The sequence below is a fragment of the Onychostruthus taczanowskii genome, unplaced genomic scaffold (genome assembly GCF_017590055.1).
Source record: "Onychostruthus taczanowskii isolate IOZ18803 unplaced genomic scaffold, ASM1759005v1 scaffold82, whole genome shotgun sequence".
NCBI lineage: Eukaryota > Metazoa > Chordata > Aves > Passeriformes > Passeridae > Onychostruthus > Onychostruthus taczanowskii.
In genome coordinates, this window is record NW_024506112.1 from 5,165,910 (window position 1) to 5,179,507 (window position 13,598).

Below are 13,598 nucleotides of genomic sequence, written 5' to 3' on the forward strand. Positions count from 1 at the left end.
AAGAGAGTTGTAAGATTGGAAAAGGCTGTCCAGGGAAGTGGTTGAGTCACCATCCCCGCAGCTACTCAAAAGACCTGTACATGTGGCACCTGGGGACATGGTTTAGTGGTGGACTTGGCAGTGTGGGTTTACATTTGGACTTAAAGACCTTAAGCGACTTTTCCAACCTAAATTATTCTGTGACCAAGAAAAACCCCAAAACCATTAAAGCAAAAAACCTCAGGTATAATCTAAATCAGTCACAATCTAGAGAAATCAGAAGCTGTAAGAAAGTGTGTCTGAATCAACACCATGACATACATTCTTGGAGGCATCAGACAAAACCTTGTTCTCCTGGTCCCTTTGTTTAACTTCAGGGGACACCAGGACTGAATTCTGAAATAGTCTATTCTGTGGGAGGAGACAGAAATTGCTCTCTCCACAGTTACAAAATGTTTCTGTGACAATCACAAGAATTCTCAAGCTTCCTTTTTTGAGAGTCTGAGTTTGTTATCAGCACTGGTCCCCCCATCCATCAACGCCACACACCTTGGGAAGCCCCCCTGCTACGCACATTCACATCACTCAGTGTCTTGGGAAGGTGGGGATTTCACACTCAGCAGTCTGTAATGCTCCCCCCAGCTCTCAGTGGATTCCCAGATGGAAATGTCTTGAGGCAGGCTAGCACCCTGCAGCAGCCAAGTGATGCTCTTTTCTGTGCACAGGTGCACTTTCCTGCATTAGCCAGCTCAACAGATGGATGCACTGGCTTTAACAGAGCTCTCTCAGCCCTTTAGCCTTCCTTGGCAAAGAATCCTGCCATTAATGAACATCCCCACTTCTGCCTTTCAGCATAATTTCTTCAGTGCACTTCCAGAAATCTCATTCCAGAGTTGCTAACATAGCACAATGTGCTCATAGCCAAGACCCAGAGAAGTCCAGCCAGACCTTCCCATGACACTTCTCCCAGGAACACAGGCTCTTCCTAAGACTTGGGGACTTTGCTGTGGTGCCTCAGGGGGCTGTGACCGCTCACTGTTACCACCCAAACCACTGGCTGTAGCCCCCATACAGTGGTTACAACTGGGAATGCCCAGCTGAGATCCAAATAGCTTCTGCCTCACCTTTTCTCTTCACTTCCCTATCTGTTCTGCCATTTCCCATCTTTTGACTCTCACAGAGAGGGCAATACAGCTTTTTTATGGGAATGACTGGAAAGCCTGTGGTGACAAGCCAAACCAGGGTGAACAAACCCCAAGCAAAAATTAAGAGCAGCAGGTAATGATGCTCAGAGATATGGAAAATTATCCAACACAAAAAGGATGAGATGAAAAGCAGAACAGATTTCTCTTGGAGAAGCAAAACAACTTAAAGAAGGCAAGGATTAAGTTGTGGGCAATGGTAGTTTTGCTACATGCACATTTTAAACACAGTTTCAAAGAGGAAATGTTTTAGAAAAGCTCAAATCTTTCACTCAAGTAAAGCTCCAAGCAGAGGAACGAGACCTTGGATTTAAACATGAACCCTGTGGTTTACCCTGTCTGCAAAACAGAGCCTATAGAAATGCACATTCTTTTGCATTTAGGCTGTTCCCAAGAGCAAGGCCCTGCCAGCAGAGTGCTCTGTTATTTCTACATTTGTGTGACAAGTGCCACCCCAAACCTGCAAAGGCTTGTTGGTAATCCAGCATCACTGATACTAAAACTGGCACATATCATCTCAGCAGCAAATTAATACTCTGCTATTTAATTGACACAGTAATATTTGTTTTTCCTGAAAAAGATGCATCCATCAAGTTCCTGTTACACTCAACTCTGTTTACCTAATGCAGACACAACTAATAATTTTGAGGCACATTATGTCTCAGAGGACTGACAGTTCCACCCCCACCAACCCATGAGCCACAATGACTGCTCTCCATGCATCACTCTGTGAGACACTCTGCTTTCCAACTATGTTTATGCATCACACGAGTCCATTCACTTTGACCTGTAAATTATTCCCTAAGTTAGTTTAACTAGGGAAAATACTGTGCTAGGAGAGATTCTTGCAGAATTTGGGATATAAGTCAGCTCTGTGTTTTATTTGCCTCACCTCTAACCAGCAAAGGGAGTATCTGTCATCAGCACAGAAAGTGCTGCTTAAAGAAACAAAAAATGTTCATTTTTAGAGGGAAGAAACATCTTGCACTGAGGGCAGGAATGTGAGAAAGAAGGAAGAGGTGTGTTAAAGATCTACTGCTGTCCTTTCTGACAGGAGAACACTGAAGCTGGAAGCTGCTTACTTGACTTGGATGTTGCAGCATTGGGCACTTAAGCCCCAAACAAACACCACTGCCACTGCAGCAGAGTGGGGGCCAGGGGTCCCTGAAGGAGGGATCCCCAGATGCTAGGCCATGGAGAAGGGAATTACATACTTCCTACAACATGCTGTAAAAACATCTCCAAGGCTTTGCTGTTTAGAAATCTCTTTACTGTTGACTTCAAAAGGTCTCCTTCCTTGCAAGTTTGTGAGAACAAGGCACCATTCTTTCTCCCCCAAAACCATTTCGCCATTAGTTCAGGTGCTTGAAGTACTCACAACCTTGGCACTCAGGTCCTCCATGTCTGAACGGATTCAGATCATCATCATCATCATCATTCTAAAAGGCTTAAAGTACTCTGGGGTACGCACAAGCACATCCCATCAACCCCCTCCTTCCCACATCACAAAGAAACACTTCCCAACTTTATATGAAGGAACGAGGGAAGCTTTTCTACTTCCTTTTAAAATGGGGTTTAATCCTCAGTGTTAAAACCAGTGCCACCCTCTTGTTTCATGGTCCCAGCAGAAGCAGAGCATCACTGCTGGAGGCAGCCACAGGAAGGTTTGCAGGGATTTTTCTTTTACAACCCAGCCAAGCCAATCTATGTTAACCCACTCAAGATTTGCTTCAACCACCACACTAAATACTTTGTCTTCATAGTATTTTGCACAAGGAAAACCACCCCAGCGTAGGTACATTTCCTCCTAACATCATGGCAACACAGCTGTACACTCCTAAATCACAGCAGAAAAGCCAGCCTGGCAGGAACAGCTTGGGATTGTGGTTCAGCTTCCTTTTAGTTTCCACTGCATTAGCAATTGGAGCCTCATTGCATTTTCAGGCGTAATCATCTTCCTCTTATTTTTTCTGCTCCCATTGTGATTATTTGTAAAAATGACAGCACCATTATCTTCTTGTATGTAAGGCTTCATACAGACCACTTTGGTAAAGAGATTTAACTGGAGGGGATGGCTTTAAGTGCAGTCTGCTCTGAAAACGGCCGGGTAAAGTGGCATCCTGGGGCTCCCAGTCTGCATTTCAATTATTATTGTAGGCCAATGTGCCTGATTTGGAAAGGGGGGTGGCATTTCCCCCCTTCCCCCCCATCTATCTGTCCTCAAACAGATGCAACAGATCTCCTCTGACTGGCCCTTCTCCCCACCTGTCTAGTCCTGGCTCTGTTGACATTTGTACAGGCACAAAGCTGGTCAGATGGCAGCAATCCAGTTATAATTAATGGGAGCAAATGGTTTGCTATAAACAGAGGAAGGGTTGGCATGGGGGAAGGTGACAGATGTCAAGCAAAGGGAAAACATCTATTAGCTGTTACGTCCTCCACTGCTACCCCAGTGCATTTGTTTTGCATGACAGCCCTTCAGTTCAGGCCCTGGTTTAAAACATCCAGACTCCAAATATTGGGTCTGTATTTGAATATTTGCAGCATTCACACAGCCCTCCTAAGCCAGGATACTGAAATGGACTGTATAAGGCAGAATTTTAAAACCTCAGGCTTGCCTGCTCTTCAGGAATTTAAACAGTCCTATAATCAGTAACCCTGGCAAATCTTCCCTCTCTTTGTCTCTTCTGTGAACACTCTCCATACCAGAAGCAAGCAAAGGTTTTGTCAGAGGCCTGCAGTTTGCAGGCATTTATTCTCTTAAGATGAAAATTATTGCTCATTTGCACAAAAGAATTCCAGTACCTCTGGCACAGGATGCAACCAAGAGCAGCCTGTTTCCACCTTGACCCAGCTCCTGCAGGAGCCTTAGGCGAGCTGCAGAAACTCCTCAGCTGAGCTGCTCCAGGGAACACAGGGACCAAGTCCATGGCACAGAGGACACTCTGAGCTCCTCTTGTCCACAGTGCCAGGCAAGAAATACCAGCACAAAGTCACCTGTACTAAGACAATGCTGCTGGGGATGCCAGGTGATACCAGTCAAACCAAAGCAGTACAGGGAGGAGGGGGAACTCTGGCAGTTCCTGGAGCACTCAAATTGCCAGGCAGAAATCCCAGCCACATCAGGTGATAAGACAAACGTGAACCTCTTTCACAGGACTACCAAGACAACTTTTAGATCTGCTCTTTTGGTAATTTTCCCAGCAGTAACACACTGGCATTTTACAGAAGGATTTGTATCTCAGGACTCCTAGCCCCAGCACAGGCAGAACATAGATTCCAAGTTAAATCAAACTGAACACCAGATGTGCTTTTGACAAGGAAACCAGGTCAAGTGTAGCCATGAGGTTTCAGATCTCCTGCAGCTGTGTCTGCATGTGTTACATGAAGAAAGCAGTGCTGCCTTCTCCTCCACCACATTCTGTGTTGCTGCACAGCAGCAGCTGCTTCCTTGGGAAAGGCAGGCAAACAGCTTAGTTACACATTCTCAGACTCACCCCAGAAAAACACATTTTAAGTGCAAGGGAAAGAAGAAAACTTCACAAACTCTGAAGAGAACAAGTTTCTGTGAATCCAGCAAGTATTTCTGTGTGCTCTCTTAATGCATTTACAGTTAGGCACTAAGAAACTACCCAGATATACAGCTAAGTATACATATCACAGAGTCACAGAGGATGGGTCAGGCTGGAAGGGACCACAGTGGCTCATCTGGTTCAACACCCCTGCTCAAGCAGGGTCAGCCTAGAGCAAACATCACAGGATTGCATCCAGACAATTCTTGAATATCTCCAGTGAGGGGTGGCAGTGCTCTCCCCAATGCTCCCCAGGACACCATTGGCCTTCTTGGCCACAAGAACACTGAAGGCTCATGGAAGACTTGTTCTCCACCAGCACACTCAGGTCCTTCTCCACAGAGCTGCTTCCAGCAGGACAGCTCCCAGCCTGTGCTGGTGCCTGGGATTATTCTTCCTTATGCATATGGTCAGGTACAGCTGACATTTAACTAGCTAGGAATATCAGAAGCCACTTTCTTCCTCTTCCTAAGAAAGCAGTTTGCTGCCAGTTGATAGGCACGAGTTGCACGTGGTTACATGTGCACACGGTTACACCGTGAACATCTTTCTATAGAGAAAGCCATGGACTGTCACTCTAGGAAAGCCAGTGCCCTCTTTCAGGAGGGTTATGTGTTACACTTGTGTTGATAAACAAACCAAAGGTTTGATGCATATGTGGGGCCTGCCTGCTTGCCTCTAAAGCACACACCAAGCAGTGAACAGACATTGTTTGATCTGTGGAAGGTCCTGCTGCTAGCAAGTATTCCCAAACAACTCCTGCAAAGGAGCAAACAAAATGCTTGCCTACTCAATTAACACTGGTCAATCAAGTACAGTTAAGAAGAAAGATTATACATTATACAACCTCTTGCCTACCACACACATAAACATCTTCCAAAACGCAGCTGGGTTCCTGTTGGGAGGCGTGGTTGCTGTTTTTAAACGACTGCCAGAAGAGATTCAAGCCTTCAGTGTGGGGGAAAGAGCATTCGTCCAAGACAAGCCTCTCCTCGAGGAAGGGGATTCCTCCTGCCACTCAACCCAAATTATAATAATGCATGTGCTGGGCCAGAGGGACAGAACTATGCCTAAGGGGAAGCATGACTCTGTAGTATGGGAATGAAGAGCTTTGCTGCCTGTTCTCATTTCTGCTTATGGATGTGATGTTAATATTAAACAGCACATTAAAAGACAGTGCTCAGAAATAGCACTTGACCCCTGCCTTCCTCTTCACAGGCAAGCACCTTCCCCTGTAGGCTCACTCCTTTCCCAGGTACAATTTAAAAGCAGCCAAAACAGAGGTGTGATGCTTGTCAGGAGCTTGGCTCCCCTGAGCAATGAGTCTACTTTGATCACAACTTAGGCAAAGAAACTCTTCATTTTGGGGTCAGGTCACATTTCCCTATGAGCTGTGCTGTGGGCCTCCCATTCTAAGCAGTCCTGAGTGGATACAAACAGAAAATCCAGCTGGTCATACATGTCAGGGAGGTTCCTCACCTCCAAGGGTAAGTAGGGACTGAAGAGGAAATAGACAGACTGCAGTCTGGATTTCAGCATCTAAACTCTGCTTAGAACCTAGTTTAGATATTCAAGCCCCTAAACTCAGTTTTCTACATCACAGCTGACTTCCAAAAGATTCTGCTCCAAACCACATGGGAATGTTACAGCAATAAACATATTATCAATTTATGTGTTCAGATACTGTGTAACAGCACTTGATTTTTATACGCTTGAACTGGGCAAGCTCAACTGCTTTTTTTCTCTTAATGTTAACTTTCTTTTTCCCTGCTTTAAACTTCCACTCTTATGAGGTAAGCCCTATTAAAACACTTGGCTTTTCCTCATCTTTGCTTTAAAAGTACCTCCATTAGAGAACTGTTCTATTGTCAAGCAGTTTATTTAAAAAAAAAAAAGAACAAAAGTGGGTGAGGGAGAATGAATGGAAGAGACAGCTTTCTGTAAAGTCTTCCAGCTCATCCAGTCCACCTCAAAGCAGGTAGAGACAAGAATAGCTGCTCAGTGTTTGTGTAAAATTGTTTTACTAAACGTGGAAGGCAAAGCATTGATTCAGTCTCACAGACACGAGAAGTCAGGATTGCACAGAGCTGCCATTAGTGCTCTTGCTGCTGTGAAATCTGAAAGGAGTGGAACGGCCACTCGCTCAGAGGCCAGCATAAAGGCAATGAAGGAAGCCACAATTACTCTTCCGAATTTCCTCTCACTGCTGCTATAATTGGGCACCCCAAGGTATTTTCTTCTTGTTCACAATGCTGAGCAGTCAAACCCATCACTGCATACATAGTAGGCAGCACAAAACTGTCAGCTTTTTTGTAGATTTTTCATAATATGATCAATCAAATATTTCACTATGACCCATAAAATCTTATGTGCATCATCAAAAGATGGGAAAGATGCTGAACAGAAAAAAAAACCAACCCTAAATACTAAAAAAAAAAAAAAAAACCAAAAAAAAAAACCAAAACCAAAAAAAAAAACAAAACAAAAAAAAACCAAAAAACAAAAACCACCAAAAACCAGAAACAGAGATGCAGATCTACTTACTGCTTTTTCTCCAGTAAAAGTCCATACAAAATGGTTTCCTTTCCAATTCTAATCACATCAAGTACTGGTGAGGGGAAAAAAACAAACCCCATTGGCCAGAATCAACTTTCAGCTGGACAAGTGCCACACAATTCAACAACCATGCTTGTAGTAGCCTCAACAGCCAGATCAGTGTAACAGGACTGGCTCTCAGCACTTCAGGCACACTGTATTCCCTTGTTTGGAAATAACAGCATGAAACTCTAAACAAAGCAGCCCCCATGCAAACTTAACCAGCTTTCAGTGAACTGCCCCAAATGGCAAGCTGAAAAGTGCATCTTGCCACTGGCTGACAGCTCGAGAGGCAGAAAGGCCCTGTCCCAACTCATGAGCAGTGACCTTGAAGAACTGATGGGGACTGCAAATGGCCCTGGGGCAAAAGATGTCTGCTACTCAAATGCATCCTTTGGCCCATTGGGGTAAGATAATTAGAGGTGAAGACACTGAAATTCTCTTCCTTGAGTGTAAATCCATGCATGCAGAAAGCAAAAACCCCCATCACTGTGGCTGAAGGGCCATTAGCTTTAGACCTGGACTTGATCACTGTGCATCCCTTCCAACTCAGAACATTTTGCAAAAGAATGAAACAAATCTTGAAGTCTATAGAAAATACGTGGCCAAATACACCACAAACTCTTGGAACCTTAAAAGGTTTCAAGCTGTGCATGCTGCTGTTTGTATTCCAATAATCAGGTGGCTTGGAAAGCCACCTGATTATTGGAATACAAACAGGCACTTCAACTTCTTTTTAGCATCTCACATTAACTAGCCAACACTCAGCTGGCCACTTTGAGAAGTATTTGAGTGCAGACTAACTGTGGATCAGACTACAGTAACATCCATTTCCATACTTATTGAAACATCTTTTTCTTTTTTTCTTCCTCCAACTGTAATTGTAAATTTACAATTTGTAATCTGTAAATTTACAAAGTAAACCTTTTTTAAAACAATTTTTGATTGCTCACAAAACAGTCCAGATACACTGCAAAACCTAAGTTCTGGGATATAAGTAGTAGAGATTCTGGGAATTGATTATGAAATGCAGAGCTTTCTCAGAGCCTTGCTTGCTTTACAGGGCTGAGCTCACCAAGTGAGAGCTGTTTCAGACAGTGCTGCTCTGACCCTCTTGCCTCTTTAAGATCCAAGAAACTCTCACAACAGCCCAGTTCTCCAAAGGTCCTTCCCAAAAGGCAATTCATAAAGTTTGAAAGCACTAAGATGACAGTGGTTATGGGACTTGTGGGAAAGAAAGCTCAAGGCAAGACAATGCAGCCCTTCTGCAGAGTGCTACAGAATAACCAGGGAGGTGTAAGAACTGACACAGAAGTGAGTGAACTGCACTCAGCCTGGCCCATCAGTCAGCAGAGTTTGCACAACTCCAGCTAGGCTCACCACAGCTTTTACTCCAAGACGCACACAAGCTACACTGAACCACAAGCACCATCTGGTAACTCCTACCAATCACAGTAAGATGTGGACTGGGGATTTCTGAGTGGATCATATGTGACAGAGGAAAGGCTGGCTTGAAAGAAAGAAAAAGGAAAATGCTTCATCCCATTCCGTATTATCTGTATGGAAAAAGAAAAAAAATTAACAAAAATAGTGAAAAACAGCACAATTCAGGCACAACACAGAAAGAGGAAGAAGTGGGAGGACAGTCTGAGGACAAAAACTACGACTGTTTTTTGCTGTGGATGTGATTTCAGCATTGCCTGTGACAAGCAGGAGTCAGGCTGAGACAAAGAGGATTATTCACACTGCAAAGACAACTTCCTGAGTGTCCAGTTTCTCCATGGGCCTCATAAGCAGGGACCTGAACACAAACCATGACCAGACAGCACTACCTACAGAGCAGTCCCTGGGAACCGAGCTTGGTGCATCCATGGGAATGGCAGAGAAATTGATTCCAGCAGCCAGAATTCAGGTTTCAGAGCTGCAGCACAGGACTACCAGGACATCAATAAAAACCACAAAAAACTCTCAGTTCTATGCAGGGCTCTGGGAGTCTCTGCAGCTTGTAAATTGCTCCAAGGATTTTGAAGATTTCCTTCTTTGCATCCATTTTCAGGTGCTGAAGAGATCTATTCACATAACAGGTTGGAAAGAGATTTCTCCTAACAGAGAAGGAGGGTCTTTAGTAAACACCATTTCCCAGGCTGTTACTTCTGCCTGGCACACCCAGACTTTTATGCATCAGTTACAAGATTTCTTATATCTTCTAAGAAATCCTGCTTTCCTCATCCCTCAATAGTCTCAGACCTTTAAACCTCACTGCACTGTGACTGCAGCTTTGCAGGAGCCTTTCAGAGCTGTCCTCTCTCCTACCAGGATCCCCACTCTGACTCAGCTGGCAAAGAAATCTTAAGAGCAAAAATTAAAAGCCATTCTGAGAACTATTAGGTGACTTTTACTTGTCATTGAGCAATTTCTGCTCACAGTGGAATATTTTAATAAATTGTGCGCTTGTGCACCTTCCATCAGTCAAAAGAATGCCCAAACCTGCTTATGCCTTCATGACATTTCTGCTGTGGATCTTTAATACTGTGGCCATTGATATTAATCCCAGGAAATGAACAAACACCTTCAACCATCAACAGGTGCTCACATCGGACTCTACAAGGGAACACCATAATGCCTGTTTGCAGCCACCAAAATGCCTGTTAGCCAGAGTTCCCAGAAGAATCATACCTATGAGCTCTCTTCAGTCACCTCCTTTCTTTTTGTTTAATCCACTCTACCCCTCTTCATAGCGACTCAATAACCTGTTTACTATGCCTACAAAAAGCAGCATTGTAAAAAGAATACTTGCGACCTAGAAGAAAATTAATAAAAAAGGTTATCTCGCAAGGTGGCAAGGAATGGGATCTAAACCAAGATCTAAACCTCAAAATTCATTGATGCACATTGTGACCCTTTCACATTTTTCACTTTAAGAGAAACAAAAACTATGAACAATAAAGCCCCTCATTTCAGATACTTTGAAAGGAAAAGTCAGTGAACAACACTCTCCTCAAGTACTCTCACATGTGAGCCACACCCAAATTTAAAATTTTTGATTTTAAGACATCTTGAAAATGAGAAATTTAAAATTGACCTGGGGATGACTTAATTCCTTTGGGCTGGAAGGTGGCATGATGACTGGATTGCTAATAAAAATAAATTTTATTCAGATAGTCTAGGAAACAAGTAATACACTCTAATGTAACTAGCAAACAGGAGGTAAGGAAACCCAAGGAGCAAATGCCAGAACTTCCTCACACATTAGAAGCAAGTCAGTCCCACTCTTTTTCAATGTCTTTCACAGGAAGAAAACACCTACACTTCTGTAGCCAAAACAGACCTCTTGTAAAATGGCCTGACTCATTCTGGATACAGTCAGCAGGCAAGTTTATTTATTTGGTCAACTGGCAGTAGGTTGTGTAAACAGTGTAAGATCACCAGGTTCCTTCACCTGCTCCGTGCCAGCCTTGCTCACACTGGGCTTGTTCCCATTGGAACGGGGACATTCCGTTGCTAATGAGCACTCCAAGCATCCACCCTCTCCACCCTGCCCAACTGGGAGCTCCAATAGTTACACTTCTAACACAGAGTGCTCCTTATCAGCTGAAGGGAGAGGTTTCAGCCTGCAAAGTAAATGCTTGCAAGCTCCACAGGAAGAGAGCCTAAGCTGTGGTTTCTTCTGTAAGGCACAGAAAGGATTAACAGTGTGAGTAAACAGAGAGAAAGGTCAGTAGCAGCCAGTTAATAAACTAATTCATGCTTCTTAACTGGAACTCAGTCCCAAAGTTAGTCAAGATCTAGCTGAAATCTGAAATGTTTCCCCATGCAGGCAGCATCTCAGATTTCTCTTTGGTAACCCAGGACTCAATGGCACCGTTCCCCTTGACAGGAGGTTTTACCTGTTTTCTTGGGCCCCAAGACACTAACCTAATGTAAACACATAAGCTCTTGTGCTCAAGCACATATTTACTTCCAAAATGTGTTATTACACTAACAAAACAGTCTTACCAATGCTGTATTAAAAACAAACAAACCAACCAACCAGACAATCATTAGTTTCAAGAGCATTTAATCGCAGCCTGAAAAACGTTAAATGCAGGAGCAAACTTGTCCATAAATCACAAAAGTGCTTTTCAATTTCCAGTGACAACACCGACAAGCTTTTCACTTTCTCACGGCCCATCAGAAGAGCCTTAATCACAGCCTCACACTCATTCTCTCACCCATCAAACCAGAACAGATGCCACACCCCTCATCACAGCCCAACCTTGGGTTTGCTCACCCCTCCAGGCAAGGAGCCTGGGACGGTATTACAGACCCTCTCCCAGGCTATTTTATCACACGTGGAGCACAGAAGGAACATGGATAGTTACAGCATAGCAAAACCCAGAGTGGTTTTATAATTTTCCAGCTGGGTTATGTTTTTATTTAATGTTTTTTTTTTTAAATTGCCTTTTTAGAAGTCATATAGTAAAAACAATCAACCAAAAACACAAAATCCAACTAGCCCTGGTCAGTTACCAGGTGCTTTATTTACACAAAGTATTTTCACATGTTTCAGTGATTTCTTTTCTGACACTGCGGAGGGCTAACAGCGAGGAATTCGGCCACAGTGGGACTTGAGCAGCTCCACAGGTGGCACTGCAGGGTCTAACCAAACACAAGGCCTTGGGTGGAACTTGGAACTGTGTCAGCAGAATCACTGAGCTCCCCCAAAGTCCAATCAGGTTCTTCAGGAGATGCAGGCAAGTGGCAGAACCCAGCCTCCCTAGGACCTTCAGGTCTTAATGAAGAAGCAGCATCACAGGTCTATGATGCACATGCTCTGATTAAAAGAAAACACCTGTAGTCTTACTTTCAAGGCAGGAGTCATTGCTTTTGGACCATAACTAATTTGGCATTTAGCTGAGATGTGGTAGATTAGGCCTTAAACCCTCTCCATTTGGGAGGAGATCCAATTTTGTAATTCTTAGCTCCCAAGAAAGCATCCTAACACTTAAGCTAACAGTATCCCAGAGCCTGAGCTTTCTCCACTCTTCCAGTGGCTGCTCATGCATTTGTCGTATGGAGAAAAGCGTGAAACAGTAGAGCCTCCCTCTTCACTTCAGATACAGCCACTCAGACTACAAATCTCTCAGGTTGCAAGATTAATTCAAAAAGTTGCATGAAGGCTGCTCCCACTGAACAACCAATTGTTTCCACCTCACTGGAAAACTGCACTGTAAGGCAGAAGGCGAGGCCTCCAAGCCCTGAGCCCAAGGAACAAGTTAAATTGCTGCCTCCTCACAATTACCTACTACTTCTTTCCCCTTTATTGAGCTTTGCATTTCAGCCACAGCTACCATTTCATGATGGGAATTACACTTCCATAGCACCAGAGCAATGATACCCGAGATGGCCGTAAAGAACAAGTCCTGCTAAATCCTGTCAGAGCAGCCACACTGCAAGGAAGAGTAACAAGTACTCTGAGGTGCAAGCATGGTGGGAAGGGTAAGAGGCAACAGGAAAGACAGCTGGTGCTGCTCTCCAACACACTCTTAAAATCCTTCAAATTTTAAGCTTCAGGATTTCTTGCCAGTTACTGCTCAATGCCTTCCACACACACCAGTAGTAGGTATTAAACTGAACTCATCTTCTTAACTTGTTTTCCCCTGAAAGCTGCCACAATCTACCTTGGAAAGAGACCCCCCCTCCTTTGCTCTCATTTTGTAACCTCACTTAAGAGGCAGCAGATGTACCCTGGGAAGGGAAAACCCTCCCCTCACTGCGGGAGAGCAGCCCCCAGCCCAGCACTGGACTAGTCCCAGTCACACCCACTCTGCCCAGCTGCAAACCCTCTCAATCAGTTAATGGAGAGCAGGTGAACACATTACTAAAAAGCTGAAGTATTGTGTCAAAACCAGAGCAGTTTCAGCTGGGTGCTCTGCTCCTCAACAATGCCTGTCATTTTCACCTATAAACTGAAATATTGTGCCTTTGATTCTGTCTCATAGGTGTGCTAGTTTACCTTTGAAAAAGTGGAAATGACAAAACCTGCTTTTTGCATTCCTCACAGTTAATTGGATTTAACTGGGTGGGGAGGAAAGGAAATCTCTGTGCCCTGGTTTGGTTACTTTCTGTGTAATGGTGTAATTCAGCTTTTCCCTGACACTACAGAACACAGCTATGCCTTGCTTAAGAGCAAACTCCCATTCTGGGAGTCCAGACAGTTTCTGTGGCTCCACAGCAGACTGTCTGAGACTGCTGTCTGGGGCACAGAAGA